A 14,732-nucleotide genomic window follows, 5' to 3' on the forward strand; every position below is an offset into this window, starting at 1 on the left:
TGTGCCTCAAGATTAAGAAATATTATATATTAAAGATCAGAGACAGAAAAATATATAACGTGGGTAGGAAAGGGAAAATAGTTCATTTGGGGGTTTGAATACATGAAGCAACAAATGCCAGAGTAAATAACAACAAAAACAACAACAACAACAATAATTATGACTTGCATTTATGTAGCACTTTCAAGATTTTAAACAATGTACATACATTGTCTCCTTTGGTTTTCATAACATGATTGCTATTATCTCCATTTTACAGATGATTAAACTGAGACTAAGAGGTTAAGTGACTTGCTCAGGGTAACACAGCTAATAAATATCTGAAATGGTATTTGAACTCATGTCTTTTTGACTTTAGGTCAAATGCTCTTAAAACACTGCATCAACTAGTTTCTCTGTCTCTCTGTTTTTCTGTCTGTTTCTCTCTGTCTTCTGTCTCTGTCTCTCTATGACTATATGTCTGTTTGTCTCTGTTTCTGTCTCTGTGTCTCTCTGTCTCTGTATCTTTCCCTGTCTCCCTTTCTCCTTCTCCCTGTGTCCCAGCAGCTAAATGCACCGTTGATAAAACACTGAACCTGGCTTCTGGAAGTGTAAGGTTCATCAGTTCCATATATTTGCCAGTTTTATGATTTTTGGTCAAGTTGTTTACTTCTCTGTATCTCAGTTTCTTCATTTTTTAAAATGGTTATTGTATTGATAAAATAAGCTAATAATGCAAAATTCTTTATAAACCATAAAATATCATATAAATGGTAGCTATTATATTTTTCAACAAATAATGTAATATACCTCATTTATTTTGGACATATTATATATATGCATATATATACATATATACATACATATATATATGTATACAAACATACACTGGACTCTAAAATTGTAATTTGCTTTTATCATATATAAGTGATTCTCCTGCATTTAGCAGTTTCTCTGAATCATATAATTATCTTTCTCTGAAAGGAAATTGTGACTATTTATAGAATCTGTTGAATGCTATTTGGTTGGGCATGATTTGATGTCACTATATTTATCAAGGATTTTAGTAGAATGATGAAAGAAATTTATTTAGAAACTGATTTATAGCAATGCAATAATTTCTTTATCCAGCTCTTTATAATGTGCTGAGATGATGGAGAAGAACAATACATGAGTGATGGTAGAAGGAAAAGATAGATAATGGAGGACAACAGATAATCCTATTTGTTTTGTCCTTCTTCAACACAATCATGCATCTGCCTTGGATTCTGTCCATAAATGCTAATCCAACAGAATTTGTTGTCTAATCAATCAGTTTGCTTTCTAAAAGACATTTCTGATCCTTTGAACCCTACGTCCCCAGGTTGGTCAATTATTTACTCTCTCATCATTCATCACATCTCCATTGTTCCATCGACAGGGGTTAACTTTGGCTTACTTGCCTTTTCAATAATGATCTGTCTCATCTGTCTCATAAAATGCATGTTCACAGCCACTGTGCTTGGGAAAAATAAATAGCCTTAGGTCTTGGAAAAGAATCCCAAAACAAAACAAAACAAAAAATAAAACCCAATTAAAGAAAGGACAGAAGGCATTTTTCTTGCCCAGATTGCACAAGGCAATTATATTATTATATAGAGAATGGATATGGACAGATTTTTAACTTTAATGATTCTTCCATACTATTAGCTCTTCTTTATAATATAATGAGGTAATTATAGTTGTAGAAGGTAACCTTTTCACTCTTCTCTTTCCCCACACCCTGTTTTGCTCTCTGTTTATAACATCCATTCTTTTGATTCTCAGTAATTGGGGAACAGTACCACAGAAGATGGTAAACAGTAACTTAATTCCATCATTTTAATCAAAGTTGGTTGATGACCACCTGGAAACTTTTACTCAGGAGAAGTACAGAAGGTCTTGGAAAGTCCACTTGGAAAGTGGAGTTGCATGCTATACTTATGTGACACTATGAACTTCTGCACTGGTTTTCATTTTATTTCCAGCTATATAACTATTGATATTCATTTCTTGAGGAGTATATCACCAAAAATCATCTTAATGTGGAGTAGAGGTCACTGGCTTTATGAAATCAGAGGCAATCACTGGTACAGAATCAATATTTCATTTTGGGGAGGTAAGACACAGAATAGATTTATTTATAACATAGTTTGCATTTTTATTTCATACTCATAAAAATCTAAAGGTAGTAATTTGTATAATGCATTAAATTCTAGACAGGAAATCTGGAAGATTGGATTCAAATTCAACTTCAGATACTTCCTTACTGGGGAGTTCAGAGAACACTAGCACTTTTGATAAGATAGTAGCAGTAAAATTGTCTTGGCAGATAAGCTAAATGAGATTGAAGATAACTGACAGTGGTTAAATCCATCAGAGACTTAGGGGGATGTTTCCAAACATGTGAAGATTTTCCTCACTAGAATGGGAAGAATTTGTTCCAATGACCATAAAGGTAATTGAAGTAGATGCTGTAGACATCAAAGACTCCAAGGTCATCTATTACATCCTGGGTTATCATTGATTTGTCCTGCCAGTGGTTTTTGATGACTCTGGAAGAACAAGTGAAGCTGACAACCTTGTGCAACTCTGCCCCACTTAAATCAAATTTATTTGCAAATAAAGACATCACCCTGATGTCATTGGTCCTCTTTGAAAATTAAAGATGAAGATTCTTTTTCTACAGCAAAATAACTGTATGGACACGTATACATATATTGTATTTAACTTATACTTTAACATATTTAACATGTATTGGTCAACCTGCCATCTGGGGGAAGGGATGGGGAGAAGGAAGGGAAGAGTTGGAACAAAAGGTTTTGCAATTGTCAATACTGAAAAATTACCCATGCATATATCTTGTAAATAAAAAGCTATACTTAAAAAAAGAAAAAAAAAAAAAGAATGATTCTCAGCTATTTCAATTGGACTTCTTCTATGATCCCTGATAAATAGTAGGGTTAAAAATGAAACATGTTGGGGGCAGCTAGGTGGTGCAAGGGGGCAGCTAGGTGGTGCAGTGGATAGAGCACCAGCCCTGAATTCAGGAGGACCCGAGTTCAAATCTGGTCTCAGACACTTAACACGTCCTAGCTGTGTGACCCTGGGCAAGTCACTTAACCCCAGCCTCAAAAAAAAAAAAAAAAAAAAAAAATGAAACATGTAACTTCTTTTATATTATAATATAAATAATTTTCTTTCATGCCTTTTTGGTTTTTTGCTAATTTAACCTTTTTATATCTTTTTATTCTTGTGTGTATTTTTTTTCTCAAAGTATTTGTGAAATTTGGATCTTTTGAACATATATGCTTCAAAAAGTATGTGTCTCATTAAAGACCCATTTTCTCCCTTGTACTATGCTATTTTCTCAATAAATTATTCTTTATTAATTAAAATTAAAAAAAAAAGAAAATCAAAGATGAACAACACCACTTAGACCTCAGTTTCCTCACTTTAGAAAGATGTACATATGTATAGTTACAAAACTTAAAAATCCTATATAAATATTAGCTATGATAATGATGATGATGTATTTTCAAATTACTTAGATATCACAGGATAAAGTCTTTGTTGAAGAATGAAATGCTTGTTAAAGTTTTAAAATTATATTTTAAGAGACTTTGCAAAAGTGAATAGCATCGTCATTGTCATTATGGTTATAAAATAAGGGTGTAAAGTTATTGCTTATTTTATTTTTAAAGCCTTATTTTCCATTCTACAAATTGAGGAAAATACTATTTGTACATCCTAACTCATAGATTGTTATTACTGGATTTTTTGGGGAGTTGAGGAGGAATACTTTTATAAGCCTTCAATTACTGCCACTGCTGCTATATTGGATATTATTATTCATTTCAATATGATAGAGTAACTCAATTCAATGCAAATTCATTTACATTCAATGAATATTTATAAAGAAAATTGTGGTGTGCAATAAAAACCAAAAGTCCTTGTCCTCAGGGAGCTTACATTCAGTAAAAAATTCACAAGAAGTACATTATGATGATTTATAATTGGGATATTAGTTTCAACCATGACAATTTCTTAGACCAATATTTAAACTACATATATATTTTATGAAAGAGGAGAACAATGAAAAATATTATCAATGTGCTTTGCAGGAATGCCAGTTCCTGCTATTTAATACAAATACATCTTTAGTCATGCTGGAAGAAAGTTGATAAAGCTTTCCCTTCTTGAAAAGGTTATAAGTAATTACTGTTTTATCTTTCTTTATAGGGTATGTGCACTGAGACATCAATGGAAAATTTGGGGGATGGAACATTTTACTCCAATGGAAAAAACCACCAAACTTTGTTCTGGCACTGATGAGTTGTAGAATATTAGGAGAATGGAAGACTTTGGGGCTTAGGTGTGAGCATGTAGAAAAGAAATTAGGAAGTCTGAATGTACATAGCATGAAATCCAAAAGAAATCTTTCAGAATGACTTAAGTAATTTCTAACCCTTCTTGTAAATAAGGCAAAGATAATACTGTTCAAAAATAGATCCAACTGTAAACAATGGAAAATTATGTTGTTTTAAATTTTCAAAGGAATGAAGCATGAAGCCTTGGAGTAAGGCTTCACACACACACACACACACACACACACACACACACACACACACACACACCCCCGCACTGAACATTGAGGAGGAAGGAAGGAATGATTTGAATTCAGCTCTCACAAATTGAGCACTGTACTCTATCTGCTGTAGCATACTAATCACTTTTTGTAATGCTTACAAAAACAAACAAATAAAAAAAAAACCTAGGTATTAATGATTAAAATAAAAAAAATCTGGCAATTAGTACTTTTAATTAAATTTATGGGTAGTTAGGATCTTGAGAAAGTATATTAAAATATCTACCTTTGTAGGGAATTTATAAGCAGGAAATCTATTATTATTGTTAAATTATTAGGTAGAATAAATATCAGAATTTAAATAATCATGACCAATGATAGTGCAAAACCCTGAGAAAGCTTTTCAATTCTCTGACACTCCAAATAGGGGAAACTGGATGGTACAGTGGATAAAACACCAGCCCTGAATGAAGTCAGGAAGACCTGAGCTCAAATCTGATCTCAGACACTTAACACTTCCTAGCTGTGTGACTCTGGATAAGTCACTTAATCCTAATTGCCTCAGAAAAAAACAAAAAACAAACAAAAAACACCTCCAAATAAGGTCATTTTAATTCAAATGACTCAAAACAACAAAAATATACACATCTATACACATAATACATAAACATGAATTTATTTATTAATAGACATACCTATAAATCTATATACAGACACATCTATACCTGCATACATATCTATCTATCTATCTATCTATCTATCTATCTATCTATCTATACCTACATACCTACATTCAAACATATACATAATAATACACACACATATAACAAATATAAACACATATCTATATATATATAAACATATAAATCTATATACATACAGCTTCTATTTATATATTCATATATACACAACTCCATACTATTCACAACATGCATATATGTTATATATATAATACATATATACATGTTGATATACATATACATATGATATATGTTGATATATACATATACAGACATACCTATATTTCTCCATATACTATTCTATCTATCATTTATCTATCTGTCTGCAGATATCTATCTATCTTTCCTACTATTCTTTATATGTGCTTAATGAATAGTAATTAAGGGAAATTATGTGATATAAATCTATGTAATATTGTTAATAATGTACATATAAATAGTATAAGGAAATCAGATCATATAACAAAGGAATGTTAAGTAAAGTGAATAAGAAGCTTATGCAACAAAATTGAAAATTAACAAAAATACTACCAGAGTACTAAACTGATACATGGCTGATTTTAAATGATCTCTACTGGATGAATATTTTATAGTTGATTTAGAAGAGGATATGAGCAAAGTTGGCAAAGGATCAGACTTTTTATCTGTAGTGTTGAAGGAAGTATATTTATTGATTAGATCATAGGTCCAATGATATATTGACACAGATTAGATTGGGTCAACTAATGCTGGGTCAACTTTTGGAGAAGGAGGATGTTTATGTAGACAGGAAGAGCTAGCACGATTGATGTATTCATTGTTATAACCCTGACTCCAAAGGAATTCCTTTGATGACTAACTCATGATTGATGTGCCAAAGGTTCTGTTTGAGGTAAATTTTTTTCAGGTATAAAAATCTTTTCTTTCCTTTGTCTTTTTAAAGTTAATATCAATATTAATTAATATTAATAATTTATTTTTATTACTTTTAAAGGAAGAGACTGTTACCATAATTTCCTTGTGACACTCAGAATCAGCCTGTGTTTTTTTTTTTTTTCCAGTAGGAGTAATATACTGACTTATGCCTTTGCATGTACTTTCTTTGTGTGTGTGTGTAATCAGAACAAGAGTGAGAAAGATAGGGAATAGTGAAATACATTATCTTCTTGTATCTTTTACCAAGATGAAGTCCCATGTTGTGTCTCCATAGAAAGATAGAGAACAATAATATAAACTAGATTTTGTGTAGTCCTATTCATCTAGAAGTTGTCATTTGTTCTTCTTCATAGTGCATTCCACTCATTGATAGAAAACTCTTAGAATGTAGGGTAATCAATGCCTTTTCAATGGTGGATAAGACAAGGGAAAGAACAGGGACAGAAAAATTTCATGAGATCTCAGAATAACAGCAAATTCAACTTAAGAACATCTTTTCTCATAGGGTGGATGAACCAGGCAAGGCTTCAACTATTCACACTAACACTGAGAGTAGCAACATCCTTTCCTTGACATTAACTTCTTACCTGGCAAATATCGCCAATCTAGAGTTCCATAGTTTTGGGGATTTCTCTGTCTTGTATTTGAGTTTCTATCTCCCATCTTCCTTCAGTCTCTCTTTTCATTTAGTAAAAAATATACTTCCTATTAATTCCTTTGCTGATAAAACTATTTTCATATGCTATTTATAAATCCCATAAAAAGCAGAATGATATAAAGGAAATTCCCAAAGTCAGAAGGATCTGAAGTTTTTAAATTTTTTTTTTGTCTTTTGTATTTTTAACGAAATTCTGTATTACTAATGTATTACTAATGTTGACTTTAAAGTCTTGATAAAAATGCAAACTGAATGTAGTGGATTATTGTTATTGTTGTTGTTATTATTATTATTATTATTATTATTATTATTGTATCAAATCACCTTTCTATGACAAATTTAGTTGGGGGAGAGCCGATGCTGTACCTCAAGAGAACATAAAATACCACAAGACAGATGCCATATAGTGACCCAAGAATATTCATTGCCAGAGAGTCCATAGCACATTCTAAGTTAGATACCTTGAAAAATTCTTGAAATCATAACATCATAGAATCATATATGAAGAGTTGAGTTGGAATCTTAGTTCAACATTTCATGTCTTGGTGCAAAAAAGCAGAAATAAAGTTTGAATAAAACTCGACTTTTGACTATATAACTACATTGAAAATCACTCTTCTTGAGAGGTCAAGAGACAAAGTCGTTGGCTAAAGTGTCAATTATACATGTGACCTTACGAAATTTAGTCAATTAAGCACTTACTATGAACCAGGAACTATGGTAAGTGCTGAGGATACACACACAAATGGGCAAAGGATAGTTCCTTACTCTTAATGAGTATACAATCTAATTAACCTCTCTGAACCTCAGTTAACTCATTTCTAAAGTTTGAGGCCGGGATTAGATGATTGTTTTAGGACTCTTCATATTACAATGTCTGTGAGCATTGCACACATGCTTACAATACTTCATTCAAGCTCAAATGGCAGGCATCACATAAATTGAGATGAATAAAATGTCAGAAATTCAGCATACTTGCAAAACTTTTCAATCAAAATTACATTTAAGAATTTTGCTTTATTTCTAACTCTACTCTGTAGCATGTCAGCTATGGCAGACAGCTGGAAAATATCACCTTGAAATACTATCTTCCCATTGTTACTATTTAGTATTGTGCTTTTTAATTTTCAGAACACATTGAGAAAAAATGTGTTTTTCCACAACATAACTTTTTCTTTTTATAAAGCTTATTTTTCAAGTAGATTATTTTCTTCTACATACAATCCATTCTTCCTTTGCTTCAATTTTTCTCCCAAACAAATAACACAGCTTTGGTAAAGTATTTTATTTTATTTTTAACTGCAGATGTGCTTCAGGGTGTGGAGGGGCAAAGTCAAATAGTTAATTATATGTTAGGATAGTGGATAGAAGGTCTCTTTTTAACTTCTCTCTCTGCTATTTCCTTGCTGTGTGACCTTGGGCAAGTATTACTTGATCTTTTGTACCTCTATTCCCTGGGAAGCTATGAAATCACAGTGAATTTGCTTTGGTGTGGAGAGCTGCCACATCCAGAGCACCCCATAGGTCCACTTAATATCTGGGTTTTAAAGGATGCCTTTGGCTACATTCTTCTCATGGGATGTTTCCAAATGACCCTGATTTGGGTATGTTTTACTCTGTGCATCTTCCAATGTCATGACAAAAACTTTCATTCAAGTAAATTGGATGGCAGGAATTCCTCAGTCTTTGCAGTAGGGCATTTTAACATGAAAGGATTGTTTAAAGGAGAGAGAAACAGGCAGACAGACAGACAGACAGACAGAGACAGAGACAGAGACAAAGAAACAGAGATAGAGATAAAAAGCCTGATTCCCTTCTCTAGTATAGCATTTCATATAATTAATTTAAATAATTCTGGTAGTCAACTAAGCCAATAAAAATTAGTAGAGCCTATTGTCACTACCACTACAAATGAGGACTTCTTCAAATAGGAAGTCTATTGATCATCTTTTATATGTTCTAGCCCATGCAAAGAACTGCATAAAGATACTGAGACATACAAGCTGTCTACGATAATTCATCATTGCTCTTCTGAACACAATTGGTCATTACATCGATTACAATTATCTAATATTTAAAACTAATTTCCCTGATGTTATTACAGTCATTATATACATTATTCTAATTATGCTTTTGTTACTGTATCAGTTTATATTACTACTAAAGGTCTTTTCTGGAACAATCCCTATTGTTATTTCCTTTGGGCTCAATATTGTTCTATTACAGCTATAAACCCTAATCTATGCAACCATTACCCAATTTATGGGTGTCTATTCAGTTTACAATTCTTTTACACAACAAAAATAATGCTAGTAATATCTCAGGGCATATATGTTCTTTACCTCTCTCTTTGATCTTTTTAGGATATGTTTGCAGTAGTTTTTTTTTTTTTTTTCTTTCGAATCAAAGAGTATATGTAGTTGGTGGAAGAAGAAAATAAAATAGTTCTTAAAAGTTAGTTTTGCATATGAAGGCCAAAAATGACAGTTGAAAGAGTTAAATTTTATCTCATATGAAGGTGGGAGCAATGTGTTCTCATTTTGCAAGACTTGCTTATAAAGGGCTGTTGATATTTATTTTTCTGTACAAAAAAAAAGAGTTTTATGAAGGGAGAAATGACAATATGACTTTTTTTAAGCATATCTTGTTATAAAAGAAGAAATGAAGATAAGGATAAAAGGTTTACCCAGATATTAAATATTTATGTGAGATTTGAATCCAGATCCCCTAAATCTCAGCTTCTTAAGCTATGGTTTGTAATCTCCTATGAGGTTTCATAACTGACTGTGAGAGTTATGAGAATGATTTATTATCAGTAGGTGTTTGAATTGTATACCTATTTTATATACCTACATACCTGGGGCCAAGTAAAAACTTTCTTGGGTAAAAGGGCTCATGAATGGAAAAAAATTGAGAAGCCCTGCTCTAAAGCCCAGCTCTCTCTCAAGTGTATTGTATTATATCTCAAGTCACTTTTATTCTGATGGTACCCTCTTATTTGCTAATCCAACCTAAAATTGAATTTGCTTTCTTTGTTGCCACATTACATATACATGTCTTATATTGAATTTGCAGTCTAATACCATCTATTCTCCATCCTCCAGATCTTTTTGAAACAAAGTGCTGTCTAGTCATGTCTCATCTCCTTTGTTTTTGAGAAGCTAATTTTTAAAAACAAAATTCAAATCCTTATATCCTTATGAAACTTAATCTCATTAGCTCAAAATTCCATTCTGTCAAGGTCTTTTTTAGAATCTAATTATTATCTACTTCCTTAGCCATTTCTCCTGGCTTTATGTCATCATAGTTTCCTCTTTCCTTTGACTTCCAGATCTTTAATTTAATATTGGAGAATTAAACACAGAGTTCACCTTGAATAAACATTTGTTGCTACTTCAATTGATGATCTCAGACAGCTTTATTGTTGTTGATATATTTTTACCTTGCTTCTTGGAAAATCTCTGGAACATCTTAAGTAAGAAATTCAACAAGAAGGGAAGGAATGAATATGGTGTTCTGGGTCAATGCAGTGAAGTCTTTTATTGAGAAAATCATGGATCCATTGGAATATTGAAATGTTATATTCTATTAAGCCAACGGAATTACAAAATCACTATCTTTCTATGTGACAAGGTAAATTATTAAGATAAATGTGGTTAATTTAAATATATCTTTGTCTTTTCAACAAATTGTGTTTACTTCCGTAGCTTCTGGGCATGTAAATAATTAGACAATATTTTTCTTGACTTGTGAATCATAGACATTGTATACCTATGAATTAATTAAAAATAAAAAAAATGGTTTGCATCCATTAAGATATGTATTAATTGTTAATGTTTTCATACTGGATGTTTTATATGCCATGGAATTATTAAAATAAAATAAAAGTATGCTCTTTTGAGAAATAGTTGTTTCTTATTTCTTTTAATTCTAACTCCCCCCAAATCCCAAAATAAGCAAGATTTGCAAAAGATATTTTTAAAGAGATTTCTTTCATTATTTATTGAATAGGCTCTTTACATTCTTGCCATTGGATTTTAGTAGGCATTATCCAGTTATTAAAATTAATTTTCCTGCTAAATCTTGGTTTATTTGATGAAGTGCTAAACTTGAAGTGGGCAAGATATGGGTTCAAATTCTGTCTCTAATACATAATATCAATGTGAGCATGTGTAGGACAGGACCAGAGAAGAACAAATATTCCAAATTTTCTGAAAGTACTAAAGATAATAATGTTTGAAAATAACAGAAGGGGAATTTAACACTGATGCAAAGGACAGTTTTTTTAAACATAATAATATGGTTAATAAATATATAGAAAGGGAAATAATGATAACAAAGTGTCAATGTGGCTTTAAGAGGATCAGATTTTATCAGATTAACCTTATTTCTTTTTTGTTTCTTCTTTTTTTCCCCATGGTTACAAATACATTATAGATAAAACTTAACCAGATGGATAGAGAAAGATGAAGAGATTTAGACTGGAAAACTAATACAATTAGCGGCAATAGAACTGGCTGACTGACAGTATTCAAAGGGTAGTCTGTTCATGGTTCCATGTAAAACTATTATGTCCAGTGAACTACCCTTGAGATCTGTTTGTGGCCTCCTCGTTCAAGATCTATTCTTTCCTCATCAAAATTTACCTTTCCTTGGTCTCCTTATTAGGTCTTACTAACCTGAGAGAGGAAGAGAAACACTGGCTGGTAGCTTGGTGTTACTTCTATTCTTCCTTCTCTCCCTCCCCTCCCCTTCCCTGAGACAGTAAAAGATATATTATATATGTGCAATCATCAAACATATTTTCATTTCAGTCTTTTTGTACAAAAAGACAGAAATAAATTTAAAAAAAAAGTTGAAAATAGCATATTTCAGTTTGTATTAAAAATATCAGTACATTCTCTAGAAGTAGGTAGTATGATCCATCATTAGGCCTCTGGAATTGTTTTAGATCATTGTTATTATTGAAGAATTGTTTTTCATCAAACAATTGTTGTTACAGCATACATTGTGCTCCTGGTTCTGTTCACTTCATTTTGCATCAATTCTTGTGAGTCTTTCCAGTATTTTTATGAAATCATTCTGCTTGTCACTTTTTTATATCACAATAATATTCCATTACAATCATATGCCACAGCTTTTTTAGCCATTTCCCAATTAATTGTCAATCCTCTGATTTCCAAGTCTTAGCCACCACAAATATTGAACATTGTTTCAAATTGTTTTCCAAAATGATAAGGTCAGTTTATAGCTCTGCCAATAGTGTATTGGTGTCTCATTTTTCCTATATCCATTATTTTCCTTTTTTTGCCAGTCTGATAGGTATGAGACAATGCCTTAGAATTGTTTTAATTTTAATCTTACTAATCAATAGTGATTTAGAATACTTTTTCATATGACTATAGATAGCTTTCTCGTTATTTTTATTTTTTTGTGTTTTATTTTGTTTGTTTTTCGACCACTTATCAAATGACTTGTACTATGCCATTTATAATGTCAAATTAAATCCAGTTCTCTATATACTTGAGAAAGTAAACTTATCAGAAATACTTAGTGCAAAAAATCTCCCCAACACCTTTTAATTTTTGTTGCATTTGTTTTGTTTGTTCAAAAACTTTTAAAAATGTATACAATCAAAATATTCTGTTTTATTTTTGTAGTGTTCTCTATGTTTTATTTGGTCCTAAATACTTCCCTTTTCCATAGATTTGACAAACTATTCTGCACTCTTAATTTGCTTATGGTATCACACTTCCATATATCTTCTACAAATATTTCTACCCTGAATGATCACTGGTGAGGGCAAGGCTAGAAGCAGGGTGGGATTAGTAGAAACTGATTTTCCCAACATGCTTAGATTCTGGGTCCTATGATGTCTCATCTGAGGTGCAATGATGGTCAATGTGATAATGATAGTTTGACTTGCTTGGCACATGCTGCCTCTCCTTTCCTCTTAGGGTATACTGTGCTGCCACAGGTAGACTGACTTTCCTGCCCTATAAGTAGTAACTGCTTACCAGTTGGAATTAGTTGATGTTTTCTCCACAAGGGTTTCTTCCTTCAGTGATAGCTAAGAATCAAATGACATATTATATTTAAAGTATATTGGAAATCTTTAATTATTTACTATTTTTATTAATATCAAAAAGTTGTGATCTGGTTATCCCATACTTAGTAGTGACAAGACCCTCTCTGACAATATCAAAGATGTTTTAAATACATGATGTGGGTATGACTGCATAGGTACCTTAGACAATTGAAGGAATATTAAGCAATCTACTGGTGATTCTTGCAGCTGCTAGACACAGTGAATGACATTAACACATGGAAATCAAAAACAAAGAATTTTCAATTAGGCAATCAGATATTTGCCTTTTTTTTAGGATCATAGAATTATAACTAGAAGGAACCTAAAAGAGAAGCCAATCTTCTCACCTTACACATGAAGAAACTGAGGTGCAGAAATGAAATGAAATATCCATAAATTGATGAAATCCATACTCATATCCAATTGTCAGAGGATACATTTGAATACAATTCTTTGTAATTTCAGATTCTTTTCTATTATAAGATTTTGTATCTCTTTTTATGTAGTTATTAACCTAATTTTACTCATTTTTCTGAAGTGAAATACAATGGTTATGTCAAATGATGTTAAGATACATTATTTCTAAGTTCTCAGGACATATCTCAGAATGTCTAAAAAAACAACCCATTAGAAATATATTTGTTGTATAATGTGCATATGATCCTCTAAAGAGGGCTTAAAAGTTAGAGCTGCACTTATTTTCCTTGTATACCAACCCTCAAAAGTAGTAAAAAGGCCTAAATACAAGAAGGATCCAATAAATAAATTTTGGACTTCTCCCCTTAAGCCTCCCATAGAACTTTGAAAATGAAGATCATATAAATAAATGCTCTACAATATATCTGTACTAAGCTTTGCAGCCTACTTATTAGGTCAACTAAAAAGGTATCAAATGTGCTTCTAGTGGACTAGAGCCATGGACTTGAAGTGTATTTTTTTGTGTTTAAGTTGATAGCATCTGTCCTTTTGCAATACAATGACATAAATATGTCTCCTTTGCAAAAACCCTATAACCTGATTATTCTTCTGAACAGCGGGAGAAAGGGTTGTATAATATAAACAGTTAGTAAATACTGAGAGCAAAAAAGCATTTGGTATCATCATGGCCTCAATTTCCTAATGTCTAAAACAATTGCACTAATATCAAGGGGCATGGATGGGGGATTTCCATGAACAGCTAAATATATTTTAGCTGGTAGATTTGAAGTATCTTTTGACCATATCGAAATAGTACAGTGAATAAAGTGCTAGGCCTTGAGTCAAGAAGATCTAATTTCAAATCCAGTCTCAGATACTCAGTACCTGTGTGCCCCTGAACAAGTCACTTAAGCCAGTTTGCCTCATTTTTTTTTTTTTAATCTGTAAAATGATGAGGGGAAAGAAATGGTAAACTACTCTAGTACTTGTACTTCTTTGTCCTTCATTCTCAAAGTGATACTATGACATGTAAGTGGATTAGACCTTAAAAAATTTGATTGACTCCAGGAGGAAGGAAAAGGGGGACTAAACTACTCTAGTATATTTGCCAAGAACCCTCTGGGAAACATAAAAGACCTAGAATTTGGATGGAAACTAAAGGAGTCAGGTTTCAGTCCCCAGTTCTGATATTAGCAGTATGTGAACTTGGGCAAGGTACTAAACTAATCAAAGTCTCAGTTTTCTCATCTCTTAAATGGGGATAAAAATTATACTCCCTTTTTCAAAGATTTATATATCTTCAACTGGAAGGGATTTTGAAATTCAGTT

This window comes from Sminthopsis crassicaudata, chromosome 5 (assembly GCF_048593235.1).
Source record: "Sminthopsis crassicaudata isolate SCR6 chromosome 5, ASM4859323v1, whole genome shotgun sequence".
Lineage (NCBI taxonomy): Eukaryota > Metazoa > Chordata > Mammalia > Dasyuromorphia > Dasyuridae > Sminthopsis > Sminthopsis crassicaudata.